Raw genomic sequence first — 16,552 nt, 5'->3', positions numbered from 1 at the left:
AATGAAGAAATTATAGTAAAAGGCAATTTTGGGTGGGCGTGGCCTATGTGGGCGGGCGCCCCAGGGTTGGTAATGGGGCCATGCATAGTTGAGATTAACTGTATTGTCATAAGAGAGGTTCAGTATCAATTTGAAGTGAATCGGTGTAGAAATGAAGAAATTATAGTAAAAGGCAATTTTGGGTGGGCGTGGCCTATGTGGGCGGGGCGCCCCAGGGTTGGTAATGGGGCCATGCATAGCTGAGATTGACCGTATTGTCATAAGAGAGGTTCAGTATCAATTTGAAGTGAATCGGTGTAGAAATGAAGAAATTATAGTAAAAGGCAATTTTGGGTGGGCGTGGCCTATGTGGGCGGAGCGCCCCAGGGTTGGTAATGGGGCCATGCATAGCTGAGATTGACCGTATTGTCATAAGAGAGGTTCAGTATCAATTTGAAGTGAATCGGTGCAAAAATGAAGAAATTATAGTCAAAGGCAATTTTGGGTGGGTGTGGCCTATGTGGGCGGGGTGCCCTAGGGTTGGTAATGGGGCCATGCATAGCTGAGATTGACCGTATTGTCATAAGAGAGGTTCAGTATCAATTTGAAGTGAATCGGTGCAGAAATGAAGAAATTATAGTAAAAGGCAATTTTGGGTGGGCGCCCCAGGGTTGGTAATGGGGCCATGCATAGTTGAGATTGACCTTAGTGTCATAAGAGAGGCTCAGTATCAATTTGAAGTAAATCGGTGAATACGATTTTTGTCACTGTGACCTTGACCTTTGACCTAGTGACCTGAAAATCAATAGGGGTCATCTGCTAGTCACGATCAATGTACCTATGAAGTGTCATGATCCTAGGCAAAAGCGTTCTTGAGTTATCATCCGAAAATCATTTTACTATTTCGGGTCACCGTGACCTTGACCTTTGACCTTGTGACCTCAAAATCAATAGGGGTCATCTGCAAGTCATGATCAATCTACCTATGAAGTTTCATGATCCTAGGCGTATGCGTTCTCGAGTTATCATCCGAAAACCATTTTACTATTTCAGGTCACTATGACCTTGACCTTTGACCTAGTGACCTCAAAATCAATAGGGGTCATCTGCGAGTTATGATCAATCTACCCATGAAGTTTCATGATCCTAGGCGTATGCATTCTTGAGTTATCATCCGGAAACCATTTTACTATTTCGGGTCACCGTGACCTTGACCTTTGACCTAGTGACCTCAAAATCAATAGGGGTCATCTGCAAGTCATGATCAATCTACCCATGAAGTTTCATGATCCTAGGCCTATGCGTTCTTGAGTTATCATTCAAAAACCATTTTACTATTTCGGGTCACCATGACCTTTTACCTAGTGACCTCAAAATCAATAGGGGTCATCTGCGAGTCATGATCAATGTACCTATGAAGTTTCATGATCCTAGGCCCAAGCGTTCTTGAGTTATCGTCTGACAACCACCTGGTGGACGGACCGACAGACCGACAGACCGACAGACCGACCGACAGACCGACTGACATGAGCAAAGCAATATACCCCCTCTTCTTTGAAGGGGGGCATAAAAATGAGTGAAAATCTCTGACCCAGCCCCGCCCCAACCCCCATTACTTTTGACCCAGGGGCCAGATCAAAATTCCGTCACTGTCACCGTCGCACATATGCTCATAGCTACCATGTATGTAAGTTTCAAGGTTCTAGTGCTAATAGTGTAGGAGGAGCAGGTGGCCAGGACGGACGGATGGACGGACGGACAGAAGCACATCAATACAATATCCCCACTTTTTCTCCGAAAAACGTGGGGATAATAATACTCGTCCATGAAGAGTTGACCAGCGTTTGTGGAATGTCACAAAGGGTAAATTACACTGTCCAGGTGACAGGGTGGGAGGGGGGACAAGTGATATTTTGTGGTCACCTCTCAACTGACACATGATTTACAACCCTGGGAAAATTAGAGGCTTGAACTTCCTATAATTGATCATTTCTTCATGCAGACAAAACAGTTTAATTCATGAGTAATCAGGTGAATATTAGTTTAAAATCTTCACTATTCAGTTTGTCTGATTTCCCTCTACAGTTTTCAACTAAAAAAACTGAACAATTCTGTTTTCCTCTTTCATCTTGGGATTAAAATAAAAAGTTCTTGTTTTTTTCACTGTCAAAACCAACACTATGCTTTTTTGCTGATCCTAAACTTTCTGTGGTATTTCATGTTTAGTTTCAATGTTAGTTGCAAACATTTTTACAAGTACTGATTGCACATGCAAATGCCAGAATATTGCAACTGGTTCTATGAAATCATAATTTTATAGCAGTCAATTTACTTGTACGCTCTTGACATGAGCGAAAAACCTGAGTTTCTTTATCATTCTTTTTTTTTTCGTTACTTTATATCTTCTTATAATATTTACTTAACAACTGATAAATTTTATTATTTAAAAAATATTAACAGTGTATTTAAATATCACTTTTATTGGTATAAAATCCAATTTTATTGGTAATTGTGTAAGCAAACCACAATAAATAAAGATATTACTCATTTCACAACTATTTGATGTTAAAAAAACAAAGAGGATCAGATATTTGCAATGCAAATGTCCATGAACCTGATAGATATCATTTGTTCATCACATTTATTCTGGGGCAGAAAATAAACAGCATGTAAACAATTAGATCTAAAATGTATTTTAAACTTCCACTTTCATGAAATATATACGTATCAAATCTATCTGAAATAGCCAATTCAGTGGAAACAATTACAGTTAAAAAAATATTTTCATTTAATATTACTTATTTTAATGCTTTTCATTACCGTAATTTCTACACACTATAATCATAATATTATGAAATCTTTCTCTGCTAATAACTTCTTTCAACATTCATTTTACTTTTATTTGATTTTCCGATGTAAAAAGTAAATACACGAAAATGTCTTGTAAAAGGAAAGTAAACAAATATGAAGTCCCTATGCAACAAATTGTCATCAAAGGACAAAAGAGTAAGTTTGTTTACCTTTCAAAATTCAATTTACTCCATTTTGTTCACAGCTATCCCTGGATGTCACTATCCCAAACACTGATACAAACTGACACTGAGAAATCTAATTTTCATTAATATTTGTTTAAAAATACCAGTGTTCTTTACTGATCCAATCTGCGTCACACACACCTTTTACGGTTGATGCTATTAAAAGATACAACCTCATATGTATTTGATTGTTGACGTGTGCAATGCACCCAAATTTGTACCTTGAGAAACCAACATTAAGGTTTATCAAGGTTACGGGGTTACATGCTTAAAGCACCTGCCTATAGGAAATAGTTAAGCGCATTTGAAAACGGAATCATCTCTTATGCAATTTTATTTAACTAAGAAATATTTTCTTGGTACAAAATGCATAAAATCAAGTATATTTTAAAAATTGTTAAAAGGAATAGGTTATATCGCCTCTTTGGTACGTAAATGAACTTATTCCAAGGAAATCACAAGTTATCATGTGAACAGAATCTAAGCAATCAATAATATCTAAATCATGCTTGTTTTCCCCTATTTTATCCCTTTCCCACTTAGAAACACAGTGAAAATGGCTTTGTGCAAACACCATAAAACTGAGCATGAAGCCTTTAACTTTTTCAGTGCTGGAACCGAATTTTGAAGGCCTTTGCAAACAGTTTGGATCCAGATGAGACGCCACAGAACGTGCAAACAGTTTGGATCCAGATGAGACGCCACAGAACGTGGCATCTCATCTGGATCCAAACTGTTTGCTATTCTGATAGTATTCTTTGAAAAAAATCAAAGAAAATGCTAATTTTAGAAATTCAGCAGACGATATTTTAGCAGACGACAAATTTCCCAGCATGCCAAGGGTTAGAACTTGAATCTAGTTAGAAAGGCCTTTAATTAAATTAAACTTTCTAAGGGACTACACATGCTGCAAAATACATATCCAAGTGATAAAGGGTTAGATCATTTTTATAAAACGCTCTTAGTAAGATAGAAAATTAAAACAATATCTGCCATAACTCTTTTTTTTCAAATATTTTAAGGTTGGGACTTTAAATTAAAATCAATTCTTCCCAAATGTAAACAGCCTTAAATAAATTCTAAATTTCAGCATTTTCACACGGCATTACTGTGTAAACATTCCACTGCAAACACTGCTTCAAAGGATTATTTCTATAATTTTTACAAAGTTGAAATCAAAACAAATCAATTTGTGTAAACCGGAGGGATTTGAAGTCTGGGACCCATGCAAGAAAGACGATCTTGCACCACACAACTTATTGGTACAATCTTCAGATGGATCAAGATACCCCAGCTGTGGAAGACCATTAAAGGGACTTCATCTGTCATTACTGCTAATTGCTGATAAGCTTTGCGTCTTTGAGCATGAAATAAGTGATAATTATTGTCACAATTGACTTCTCTGTTTTGCCACTGTGACAGGTGTTGTAGGACAGATTAGATCCAATGTCAATTTGTTCCCATTGAGATGTACACTTATGACAAATACTGCTCTAAATGAAATGTAGTCAGTGATAGTATTTAAAACAAGAGGGCCCAGAAGGCCACTAGCACGCTCACCTTTCACTAGCTGAAACTGGGACCCTAAGAATAAATCAACAGTATAAAAATTTAAAAGACAGAAAGTGTTTGTATATAAACCTCACCTTTAATTGTGACCTTGAACTTTGAAGGCCAAGCATAGGTTATGTGCATGACACATCATTTTCGACACGGAAAATAACACTTTTAATATTTGTATCAAATTTTAACATGGCATCATAGAGTTATTGACTGGGTATGATATATGGTTGGCCATAAAGTTGTATATGTTAAACAAGGGCTGTTTGTAAAACATGCATGCCCCCTATATGGGCTGTCAGTAGTAGCCATTGTGTGAATATGTTTTTTGTCACTGTGACCTTGACCTTTGACCTAGTGACCTGAAAATCAATGGGGTCATCTGCCAGTCATGATCAATGAACCTATGAAGTTTCATGATCCTAGGCCTAATTATTCTTGAGTTATCATCCGGAAACCATTTAACTGTTTCAAGTCACTGTGACCTTGACCTTTGACCTAGTGACCTGAAAATTAATAGCGGTCATCTGCCAATCATGATCAATGAACCTATGAAGTTTCATGATCCTAGGTGTAAGCATTTTTGAGTTATCATCCGGAAACCATTTTACCATTTCAAGTCACCGTGACCTTGACCTTTGACCTAGTGACCTGAAAATCAATCGGGGTCATCTGCCAGTCATGATCAATGTACCTTTGAAGTTTCATGATCCTAGGCCTAAGTGTTCTTGAGTTATCATGAGGAAACCATTTTACTATTTCGGGTCACCGTGACCTTGACCTTTGACCTAGTGACCTCAAAATCAATAGGAGTCATCTGCGAGTCATGATCAATGTACCTATGAAGTTTCATGATCCTATAAGAACCTATGCTCTTATGTTTAGCGCCACAATGTCACGTGCATTTACGCGTTTTACTTCATATTATAGACGTCATAAAGATCATTAATAAAAACAATATTTGTATAACATTTGTGGACAACATCACAATCGAGAATTGTAAGTAATTCAATTCATTTGGAACAAATCATCATGGAGACATGCGTCATTCTACCGTTTTAATCTCATACATACGATGATGAATGCGTAGACGTAGACGATTCTCGAAACACAAATAAATTCAAATTATAACAATGTAATATTACGCAATGTAAAATAATAATTATAATTCTAACAACTCATTTAAATTACATTTACTTAAAACATGCACATGTCAATAAATACATAACAATTAATTTATGAATAAATTATAATAAATAAATAAATAAATAAATAAATAATACCGATTGTGATGTTGTCCACAAATGTTATACAAATATTGTTTTTATCAATAACCGTAATGATGTTTATAATATGACGTAAAACACGTAAATGCATGTGACGTCGTGGCGCTAAACATAAGAGCGTAGGTTCTTATACTAGGCCTAAGCATTCTTGAGTTATCATCCGGAAACCATCTGGTGGGCGGACGGAGGGACGGACATATGGACCGACATGATCAAAACAATATACCCCCTCTTCTTCAAAGGGGAGCATAATAAGACACACTCTGAGAGAACTTTGCTAAATGCATGTGCTTAACTCTCTCAGTGCGGGAACCAAATTTTGAAGGCCTTTGCAAAGAGTTTGGATCCAGATGTGACGCCACAAAACGTGGCGTCTCATCAGGATCCAAACTGTTCGCTATTCTGATAGTATTCTTTGTAAAATTCGAAGTAAATGCTAATTTTAGAAATTTAGCATACAACATTTTAGCAGATGACAAATTTCCCAGCATGCAAAGGGTCAAAATGTGGTACCAGATTAGCCTTTGCAGTCTGCATCTAATTAGAGAAGACACTTTCCGCCTAAACCGCATTTATGTTTAGAAGAGACTTTCTTTAAAACAAAAATTCAATAAAGATGCAAAATAATCTAGGACTACATAAAAGCACATGCACTAACTAGAAATGGCGCGGCAGAGGCCGACGCGTATCCCCACGCCGCATGTTTGACCCAGGGGCGCCCCAGGGTTGGTAATGGGGCCATGCATAGTTGAGATTGACTGTATTGTCATAGGAGATGTTCAGCATCAATTTGAAGTAAATGGGTGTAGAAATGAAGAAGTTAATGTAAAATAACCTCAAAAAATGAGTGAAAATCTCTCACTCGGCCCCACCCCAATCCCCATAACTTTTGACCCATGGGTCAGATCAAAATTTCAAATAGTGCATTGTGGCACATACGATATGCTCATAGCTACCATGTGTGTAAGTTTCAAGGTTCTAGTGCTAATAGTGTAGGAGATAGTAGTCAGGACGGACGGACAGACGGCTGAAATAACCACATAATAGATTTCAAAATCTTAACGTAGGTATGAGCCTTTTTCGAATCGCGGACTCAGATTTCGAAACCTGAACGCTTACCTCAAGGTCAAGGTCACGGGGCAAAAATTGTATGCGCATGGAAAGGTGTTGTCCAGATACACACGCATACCAAATATGAAAGCAATATCTGAAGGGAAACAGTAGTTATGAGCCTTTTTCGAATTGCAGTCGCAGATTTCAAAACCTGAAAACTGTCCCAAAGTTCAAGGTCAAGGTCACAGGGGTAAAAAAAATTATGCGCATGAAAAGATGTTGTCCAGATACACACGCATACCAAATATGAAAGCAATATCTGAAGGGACACAGTAGATATGAGCCTTTTTCGAATCGCAATCGCAGATTTCGAAACCTGAAAACTGACCCCAAGTTCAAGGTCAAGGTCCCAGGGGTAAAAAGTTGTATGCGCATGGATAGGTGTTGTATAGTTACACATGTATATCATATATAAATCAATATCTGAAGGGACACAGTAATTATGAGCCTTTTTCGAATTGCGGTTGCAGGAAAATCTCTGACCCAGCCCAGCCCCATACCCCATTACTTTTGACCCAGGGGTCAGATCAAAATTCCCTCGCTGTCACCGTCCCACATATGCTCATAGCTACCATGTGTGTAAGTTTCATGGTTCTAGTGCTAATAGTGTAGGAGGGGCAGGTGGCCAGGACAGACGGAGGGAAGACGGAGATAACCACAATATCCCCACTTTTTCTCTGAAAATACGGTTTACACACAGTTGAACCAAATGTTCTTAGTACACGTCAGACGTGCACTGACTTTTCTTCAGTTATGCTGCTGCTAACAAATCGGTTAGTTCTCAAAACTTGGCATTATAGGCAGAGGGAAAATCTTATCTCAAGATGCAAGCTGAGACTGCCCATGGAAAGCACTTATGGCAAATTCATTTTAAAGTCATGGTCATGTTTGTGGAGATTTAATCAGTCTGCATTCGAGGGAATTTCCACTCAATATATAGAAGCTGAATTTATTTTTAGTATAACATGTTAACAAATTATCCTATTTTATAAATAAAATGCAACATTTAGTTAGTTTCCCTAAGCAGCTCTGTAGCTTGAACCTAAGTTAATATAATATTGACAACTTGACAACACTTAGTTATCAATTTATAAGTATTTGGGAGCAAACAATCAAATACACCAATTTCCCAATATGAAGACTTCACAACGCTAATTTTCCAAATTTTAGGGGTTTTTGCTCAAATTTGTAGTTGGTCGCATAAGCAGCCGACTAAATTTACAGTGCATATGTAGCAAATCAGTATGTGCTTAGAAGCCTTAGCTAGAGTAAGAACAGCAACTCACTATTCTAGGAACGATTACCGCTGCCTGTCTGCGCTGCAGATGAAGAATGCTTACAAGCTGGTATATACACTCACTGCAGAACTAGAGAGCGTCTGCTCTACTTGTGCAGTGAGTGTATATACCAGCTTGTAAGACAACATTGGCCAGTCTAGTGTTAACCATTGAAATCTGTACATATTGGCTGCTTTCAGGGAAAACGGGGCTTAATGCATGTTAAATAAGATTAGCCTGTGCAATCCACACAAGCTAATCAAGGACAACAACAGCGAACAATTTCAGTGCTTTCAGCGCTTTGATTCCCAATTGGGCTGGTACCGGTAGTTTTCCCAATTGCATCAATCTAAATTGAGAAATCATTCACAAATGGTTGAATAAAAACAGTGCTTGATGAGCGCACATCATGTTACACGATTACACATGTTCAATTAGGGCCTCTGTCCCGATTGGATGTCAAATAGAGGCATGCTTCTGGAGTCATCTGCATAGTGCACATGTGTGTTTACTTCTGAAAAATGGAGAACTTTTGTGTTCATGAAATTACTTAATACATTTATTGTCAATATTGGCAAAAAAATTACAAGTTTTTGTAAGTAATATACTGATAATTGACTACAGTAAAGATGGCCTGATTGATCATTTAAGGTGTCCCGCTTTTTTGTCTAATGTTCCCACATTTTGTATGGAATGTCCCCATTTGGACCTGAAAAATTCTGACATCTATGCCTAGCTACCTATAAAATTTGAAACCATTGATTCCATTAAGCTTTATTGCACAAAGATCTTTCAGCTTGTAGAGACAATCTCTCGAGTCCATATCATGGGAAGAACCAAAGCTTGGTATCTATAAGGGATCCTAAAACACTCCTTTATTGGGGATTTAAACCAGAACTTTCTGGTCTAAAAGTGAACACCAAATTCACTTAACAAGTGTGACAGTGAGTTCACCAGTCTTTTTCACCTGATGCAACCCCTTTCTTTTTCATTTTATAATATCTTCATGTGTGTGTGCGATTGTTGAAATATAGCGTAATTTTTCCATGAAACAGTTTTTCCATGAAACAATTTTATAATTTGTAAAAGCTCTGAAAATCAAGCAACCCTGATCACCTCCATGTACATTCTGGCCTGTTTGATTTACCTCAGATACCAGTGGTACCTGATCTCAGGCTCTGACAGTAAACAGGGCTGTGCTCCTTTCACTGACCTGAATTAACATCCCACAGTAACTAGTAACGCTCAGCTGGCCAAGAACAACAACTCCTGATGCAACGCTGTTATGGAAGGAAGCAGATTAGTGTTGTGCTTTTGCCAGACAGCATTTTACTGTTAAACAGTGTTTTTTTGCCGTTTTACAGAAGATAAATAATATCAACTGATGGGGGATCATTAAATGATGTGCATCTCCAAGGGAAATAACTGGTTTTCTATCAAATCTTGTATCATCTTTGATACCATGCCAGATTTACAGAAAATTGAATTTTCTGTTTACACCATTTATTAATTGACAATCAAAATATTCCCTAAATAGTTCTCAGTTGGCTCAGCTGGTATTTAACATTATCATGGTTAATCTATATAACATACAGATAATGTAAAAAGGTAAAGTTTATCTTCTCTGGAATGAGGTTAATGATTCCTTGATGGAAATGTTTCAAAAAGTGGTTGTCTGGCATCCATATTTTGTCCTTGTAACTTTCCTTTCACAATGTAAGATAATGCATAGATGGGAAAAACATAGATTATGGACAGGGCCGAACAATTCAAAAGGATGCAGTAACACATACTTACCTTTCTTGTTGTAAATTGAAATGTGAAGGCAGAGCTATTGATTTAAGCCACATTTTGGGAAAACCAGGCTTAATGCATTGGCATAAAGAGTTGTCCCAGATTAATCAGGGACGACAGTAGTCCCTAAGCTCTTTTTGTGCATGTAAATAGAGTATCTTGAAAACCAAAATCCAGTCCAGACTAAATATATCATCCCTAAATAACCCCTGAATCCTTATTAAGTCTTAATAAGTCTCTGTGGATTGCAAATATTAACCCATTTATGCCTAGCGTCCTGAAATAAGGACATTGCAAACAGCGTAGACCCAGATGAGACGCCGCATAATGCGGCGTCTCATCTGGGTCTGCGCTGTTTGCTTAAATGAATTTCTTTATGAAATATTCTAAATATAGACATAAATATACTTGACACCCCTAATTTTGGAAATAAATTGATCCAATTTAGAAGGATAGGAGAGTCCACTGGGCATAAATGGGTTAATCTGTAATGACACTTTAAACGGACCTTGCAACATTTGGATGAATTGACAACATTAAAAAAATTGTCTCAGATATCCATATTTTCGTTGAAGTTGTGAGGAAACAGTTAATACTCAACATTTACTATGCGCTAAAATATCCATTATATGCATCTTTTGACAGTTTTAAATCTGAATTTTTAATTGGCGTTTAATACAAGGATGGCTTATACAAAGTATAAATAACACTAACACTTATTTGAGCATGGATGGCCGATTGGTTTACATGCCAGACATTTACAACAAGGGTCAGTGGCTCCAGCCCAGTAGATGATAACATGCCAGACATTTACAACAAGGGTCAGTGGCTCCAGCCCAGTAGATGATTACTTTTTTCCTTTTTGTAGTTTTATTATTGTTTTTTACTGGAAATATTTTAAGTTCCAATGGTTACATTTATCGATTTAAAGCATTTAATGACAAACTTCAATACATGCCAAAATTTGTGAAAAGGTCTTTTTAAGAACATCCATTAAACCTTTGCATGTTGGGAAATTTGTCGTTTGCTAAAATATTGTCTGCTGAATTTCTAAAATTAGCATTTTCTTCCATTTTTTTTCTAAGAATACTATCAAAATAGCAAACAGTTTTGGATCCTGATGAGACACCACGTTCTGTGGCGTCTCATCTGGATCCAAACTGTTTGCAAAGGCCTTCAAAATTCGGTTCCAGCACTGAAAGAGTTAAACCCGGTTTACCAGGGCACGACTCATTCATAACTCAATCAATCATCGCACCATTTCAAAACAATAACATACAGGTAACCATTAACCAGAATCAATCACTCTACAAGCTGTGCCTGTAAAAAAGGAAACCTAACCTGTGACTCTGCTAAACAAGATGTTATTATAAAAGTACTGAAAGTGTTTCTAAGGACATTCATGCTGATTTAAGATGTGATGAAAAATGGAGGAAAATCAGAGAGTCTGGAAATGTGTAGGGCTTTATAAGGCCCAACAGAAACACTCTAGTATACCCATTTGCATCATGGGGAACACCACTTACATTTCTGTGAAGAATAAAATTACCAAAGTACTGCCGGTTTTGCTCTGTATTTGTTCCCCAACAGAAATGAAATGTGCTGCTGGATAACAGGCTATCATACCAACTCATCTAATTCTTGTGATTGGCTTCTGACCGAAAATATAAACCATGGAATGTAACAAGAAGCCATCTTCGTGATTTCTGATTACACATGCTTTGGTAAAAATCAGCCATCATAAAGATAGGCCACCACATCTGTGCAAGGATTTTATTGATACATTTATGTTCATACAGAATTTTGAATTGCGTAAAGCTGGTTTATTGACAACAATGCGTCCTATATTGCACGACAGATGCAAAAATAATGGGATAAATTGTCATGCTGGGAGGTTTTCAGCATCTTATGGATTATGATGACAGCCAGTGCAAGCTTCATGCATCTGTTCAGACCATTTGAGCCGCGTTCTGTGAATACTGGGCTTAATGCATGTGCTTAAAGTGTCTTCCCAGATTAGCCTGTGAAGTCTGTACAGGCTAATTAGGGACAACACTTTCGACCTCAAGGATTTTTGTTAATTGGACAAAGCATACCATACAAATGGAAAGAGTCATCCCTGATTAGCCTGTGCGGACAGGGTTAACTCTTTTCACACATGCATTAAGCCCCATTTTCCCAGAATGAGGCTCATTTCATTTAGAGCAATATTTGTCATATTGTACTCTTTAAGAGTACATCAACAATGGCAAAGATGGTAATTTTTGTTTTTCGATGGTCTCTTCTTAGTGAAAATCCAGTTTAAGCGAAACTGGGTCCCTGAATATGCTAATCTGAGAATACACTTCACAAACATGCATTAAGGCCCGTTTTCCCACTGAAAAAAAAGGCTTGTGAAAGTGATATATATTCACGCAGAAGACCTTGTCTTAATCACAAACAACAACAAGTACAAATGCAATAAATCCTTTAGTGCACAGCATATGTAAGCTTTATGTATCAGTGTTACCCATCATTTTGTGTTATAATGAGCATCATGCCACCACAATAAGAAAAGCTCTTGTATGCACATCATTCTGCCAGACTTGTAGGAGCTCAGTCATGATAATAACCACTTGTTTAAAACATGGCTAAACACTTCGAAACATGCAACAAAAAACAATCAGCATCTAGACAGCTATTCTACTTAAATCAGAAGGGGGAGAATGGCTTCAGAAAGAATTGCAGGACCAATAAGCTCATAAGTTATGTGGGTTGGCCGTGGAAACAACCCAGGTTTTGTAGTCCATATTTTTAATATTTTTATCAGAACATAGTGTGTGTTAACAAAGAACAAGAGATGTGTTTGTCAGAAACACAATGCCCCCTACTGTGCCGCTTTGATACATGTTTTTTTACCTTTGACCTTAAGGGTGACCTTGACCGTTCACCACTCAAAATTTGCAGCTCCATGAGATACACATGTATGCCAAATATCAAGTTGCTATGTGAAGGGATAAAGAAGTTATGAGCATTTTGTGAAACCTTAACGCGAAACCTAAACGCAAAGTGTGACGGAAGGACGGACAGACAGACAGACGGACGGACTGTCCGATCACTATATGCCCTCCTTTGGGGGCATAAAAACTTACAAGAATCTTTCATATTCAGATGTGCTTTCATTTAATGATTTCAAGATCTTGACAATTAAGCACGTTGTTTAAAGAGTTATAACACCAGTTTGCAGGTATTATTTCAGTTATCACACTACATTAGAGCCTTTTCAAATGTTTAAGTCTGTCATATTTAACCCTTTGCATGCTGGGTAATTTGTCTTTTGCTAAAATGTCGTCTGCTGAATTTATAAAATTAGCATTTTCTTCGATTTTTTTCAAAGAACACTATCAGAATAGCAAACAGTTTGGATCCTGATGAGACGCCACGTTTTGTGGCGTCTCATCAGGATCCAAACTGTTTGCAAAGGCCTTCAAAATTCGGTTCCAGCACTGAAAGGGTTAACAATTCACATGTACACTTTAAAACACGGAAGTCTAAGAAAAAGCTATATCCCCCATCAAGATTTGTTATGACCTTGAATTGGTGACCTTGATTTCAAGCAAAGGTGACTTACTCTTTCCTCCTTCACATAAACCCAATGACCTATACATTTGGCCCAAGTTCTATCAAAATCCTTCAATGTTTAAAGGAGGTTTGAACCCCAAACACAAATAAGAGCTAAAACCTTTTACTATAAACTATAACTTTGACCTTTTGTAGGTCACGGTGACTGTCTCATGCCTTCTGCTCACTGTCTTAATGACCCTAACATTTTAGCCAGGCTTCATGCAAATCTGTCATTAGGTATAGGAGATACTGAGCAGACAGACAGATGTCCAATAGCTGTCCATGGTGATTCCAGTCTACCACCTCCAGTTGGAACACAAAGACAAAACTAAAAAACAGTTAATAGCTGATCATTACAGGCATAAATGTTGTTTTCTCATCTGTTTTAAGGCAAGGTACATTACACTTTACAAAGAAAATAAGTGGCCACTATCTTGCAATCTTGTACCTCTTATCACACACCGGGATGTATCAGGTAGAAAAAACAACCAGACCTGGGAATCTGAATGTGGATCTACAATAATTGAAACAGACAGCTGAACAAAACTCCGACTTGCATCTGGCTCTGAACAATCTTAATTATGTGTATTTAGGGTCACACTCTTTGAGATGCGTTCTGGAAAAACTGGGCTTATTACAGGTGATAAAAGTGTCATCATGGACATGCTTTTCAAGTCCAGACAAGCTAATAGGGATGACACTCTTCCCATTTATGGAATAATAGGGATGACACTCTTCCCATTTATGGAATAATAGGATGACACTCTTCCCAATTATGGAATTTTTCGTTATTTACTGGTAGGCTTTCTACTTCCTATTGTTGCACTGAGCTATTGTATTGGTTTTTTGTCATATTATTTATAAACAAGATGCAATATTTTTTATTTTATTTTTTTTCAACTGCCCATTAAATATAATTCATTAAGATTTTTTGTAACAAGGTTTTGGAAATAAAATATGAAATTCCATTATATATATTACTATGCTCCAATACCAGTACATTAGCTATCCTGTGTTAAAAACACATCTTAGAAAGCCAATACTAAAGATTTAAAGGCTCGGTCAGACCATCTAACGAATATGTAACGGAGAGTAAACGATAAAATATGCAGATTTTGGTTATCCGGTGATGAAATTTACCTGCTCTGCCGCTCAAGACGCTAGCAATCGGTGTGTGAAGCGTAGAAAAAACAAAATGACCGCACAAGTACCGGTGATGTAACGGAAATAAACGTACGTTTAACGGATATGTACTGGATAATGAACGGTCGGCTTACGGATATTACCGTGCGAGTAACAGACTTCTACTGGATAAAACGGCAGTGTAGCGCATTAGTACCGGACAAAACGTTCTCCCAACGTGAGAGAAACGGAAAAGTACCGAACATCAACGTACAAAAAACGGTCATTTTATGTCATGCTTTATTTATATTTTAAAGTATCATAATTTCGATTTGCTTTGTTTTTAATGCATATGCTTGTTTGTTTCTGTATTAAGAATGTTTATGTACACTTACGCCAAAAATAAAATAAATAAATAAATCTTGGTTGGTCAAACACTTTTATATTTTCTTTCTGATGAAAAAGAAGGGTACATCCTCAGTATCATGTGGCAAAGCTTCAGGTTCTGGCAGGTCAAGGTCTCCGTTATCAGCTGCTGCCTTCAGGTCTGACTCGTCCCACAAATGCGCAACGGATGAAGCATCACAGCCTCCAATGTCAGCCCAGGCAAACTTGTAGTCAGAATCCACCAGAGCTAGCAAACGGAGAAGTACTTCTTATAGTTAAAATACGTAGACCCGGATCTTGGTTGACATTTGCAGGCAATAATTGTTTTGTTCCGCCACAATTCTCCCACTTTTTTATACGTTAGCTGTCTGTTATTATCTGTTGAAAATGCGTTAGGACCAGGACAACAGGACATAAAGAACATCAACCGGATACGTACAGGAGGTGTAACGCACGAGTTCAGAACAAACCGTAAACTAACATTGAAGACCGAACATCAAACAGAGATCTCTGTCCATTTTATCCGGTGGAAAATTTTGAACATGCTCAAAACTTCCCAACGGATGGAACGGATGTCACTGGACATCGCCCAACAAGGAGCGGATTCACAGGATATGAAACGGACATTAAACGGATAAGAATGGACACGGAAGGATAAAATGATTTTATGGCCGTTTCTCGTCCGTGTAACCTTGGTGTGACCGGGCCTTAAAGAAGCACTGCATCACTGGAACACATTGATTTTAAAGTTTAACCTTTACTTTTTGCCATTTAAGTGCTCATAACTATACGCTTACTGCTACTAAATAAATTAACTGGATATCATGCAAAATCTATACATCAACTACTTTAAAATCATTATTATTTGTGGGAATTTAATTTATTTGTTTTAATTGGTTGACCAATCCATTAATTAAAAGCAAACACATTGCAAAGTGACCAACACTAATTTCTCTTTTTTTTAAATCCAAAATCAGAAATCCACAAATTTACGTGTTTTTTAAATGCTAAAATTTCATGCCTACCAATATAAATAAGCCGTGCTCTGTGAAAAGGGGGTTTAATGCATGTGCCTAAAGTGTCGTTTCAGATTAGCCTGTGCAGTCAGAACAGGCAAATCAGGGATGATACTTTTTGCTTAAACTGGATTTTTGCGAAGAAGAGACTACCTTTAAAAAAAAAAGGCATACAAATGCGGGAAATGTCGTCTCTGATTAGCCTGTGCAGACTGCACAGGCTAATCTGGGACAACACTTTATGCACATGCATTACACCCCTTTTTCACAGAGCATGCCTCAAATGATTTTACAGTTATTACATTGCCTAACCACAGCCACCATGATTGTCACATGCTCAATGTGTGTTACAATGTGACAATAATGAAACCAATTAGTGT

The 16,552-nt window shown here is 37.5% G+C and overlaps 1 protein-coding gene across 2 annotated transcripts in view; it reads right to left on the bottom strand.

Annotated features, from left to right (window-relative positions):
- LOC127842323 (leucine zipper putative tumor suppressor 2 homolog) overlaps nt 1–16,552 on the bottom strand; it is a 109,284-nt gene that overhangs the window by 62,574 nt on the left and 30,158 nt on the right. Inside the window, exon 1 of one of the 2 annotated variants that reach the window (XM_052371759.1) lies at nt 3,000–3,207. The exons of the other annotated variant lie outside the window; for it this stretch is intronic. The gene's annotated coding sequence lies outside the window, so the exon portion shown is untranslated. Of the gene's footprint in view, nt 1–2,999; nt 3,208–16,552 lie in introns of those variants that run through there. 2 annotated transcript variants of the gene reach the window in all.

The sequence above is a fragment of the Dreissena polymorpha genome, chromosome 8, assembly GCF_020536995.1.
Source record: "Dreissena polymorpha isolate Duluth1 chromosome 8, UMN_Dpol_1.0, whole genome shotgun sequence".
In the NCBI taxonomy this organism is placed as follows: domain Eukaryota; kingdom Metazoa; phylum Mollusca; class Bivalvia; order Myida; family Dreissenidae; genus Dreissena; species Dreissena polymorpha.
This window is presented reverse-complemented; position numbering and strand designations above follow the sequence as displayed.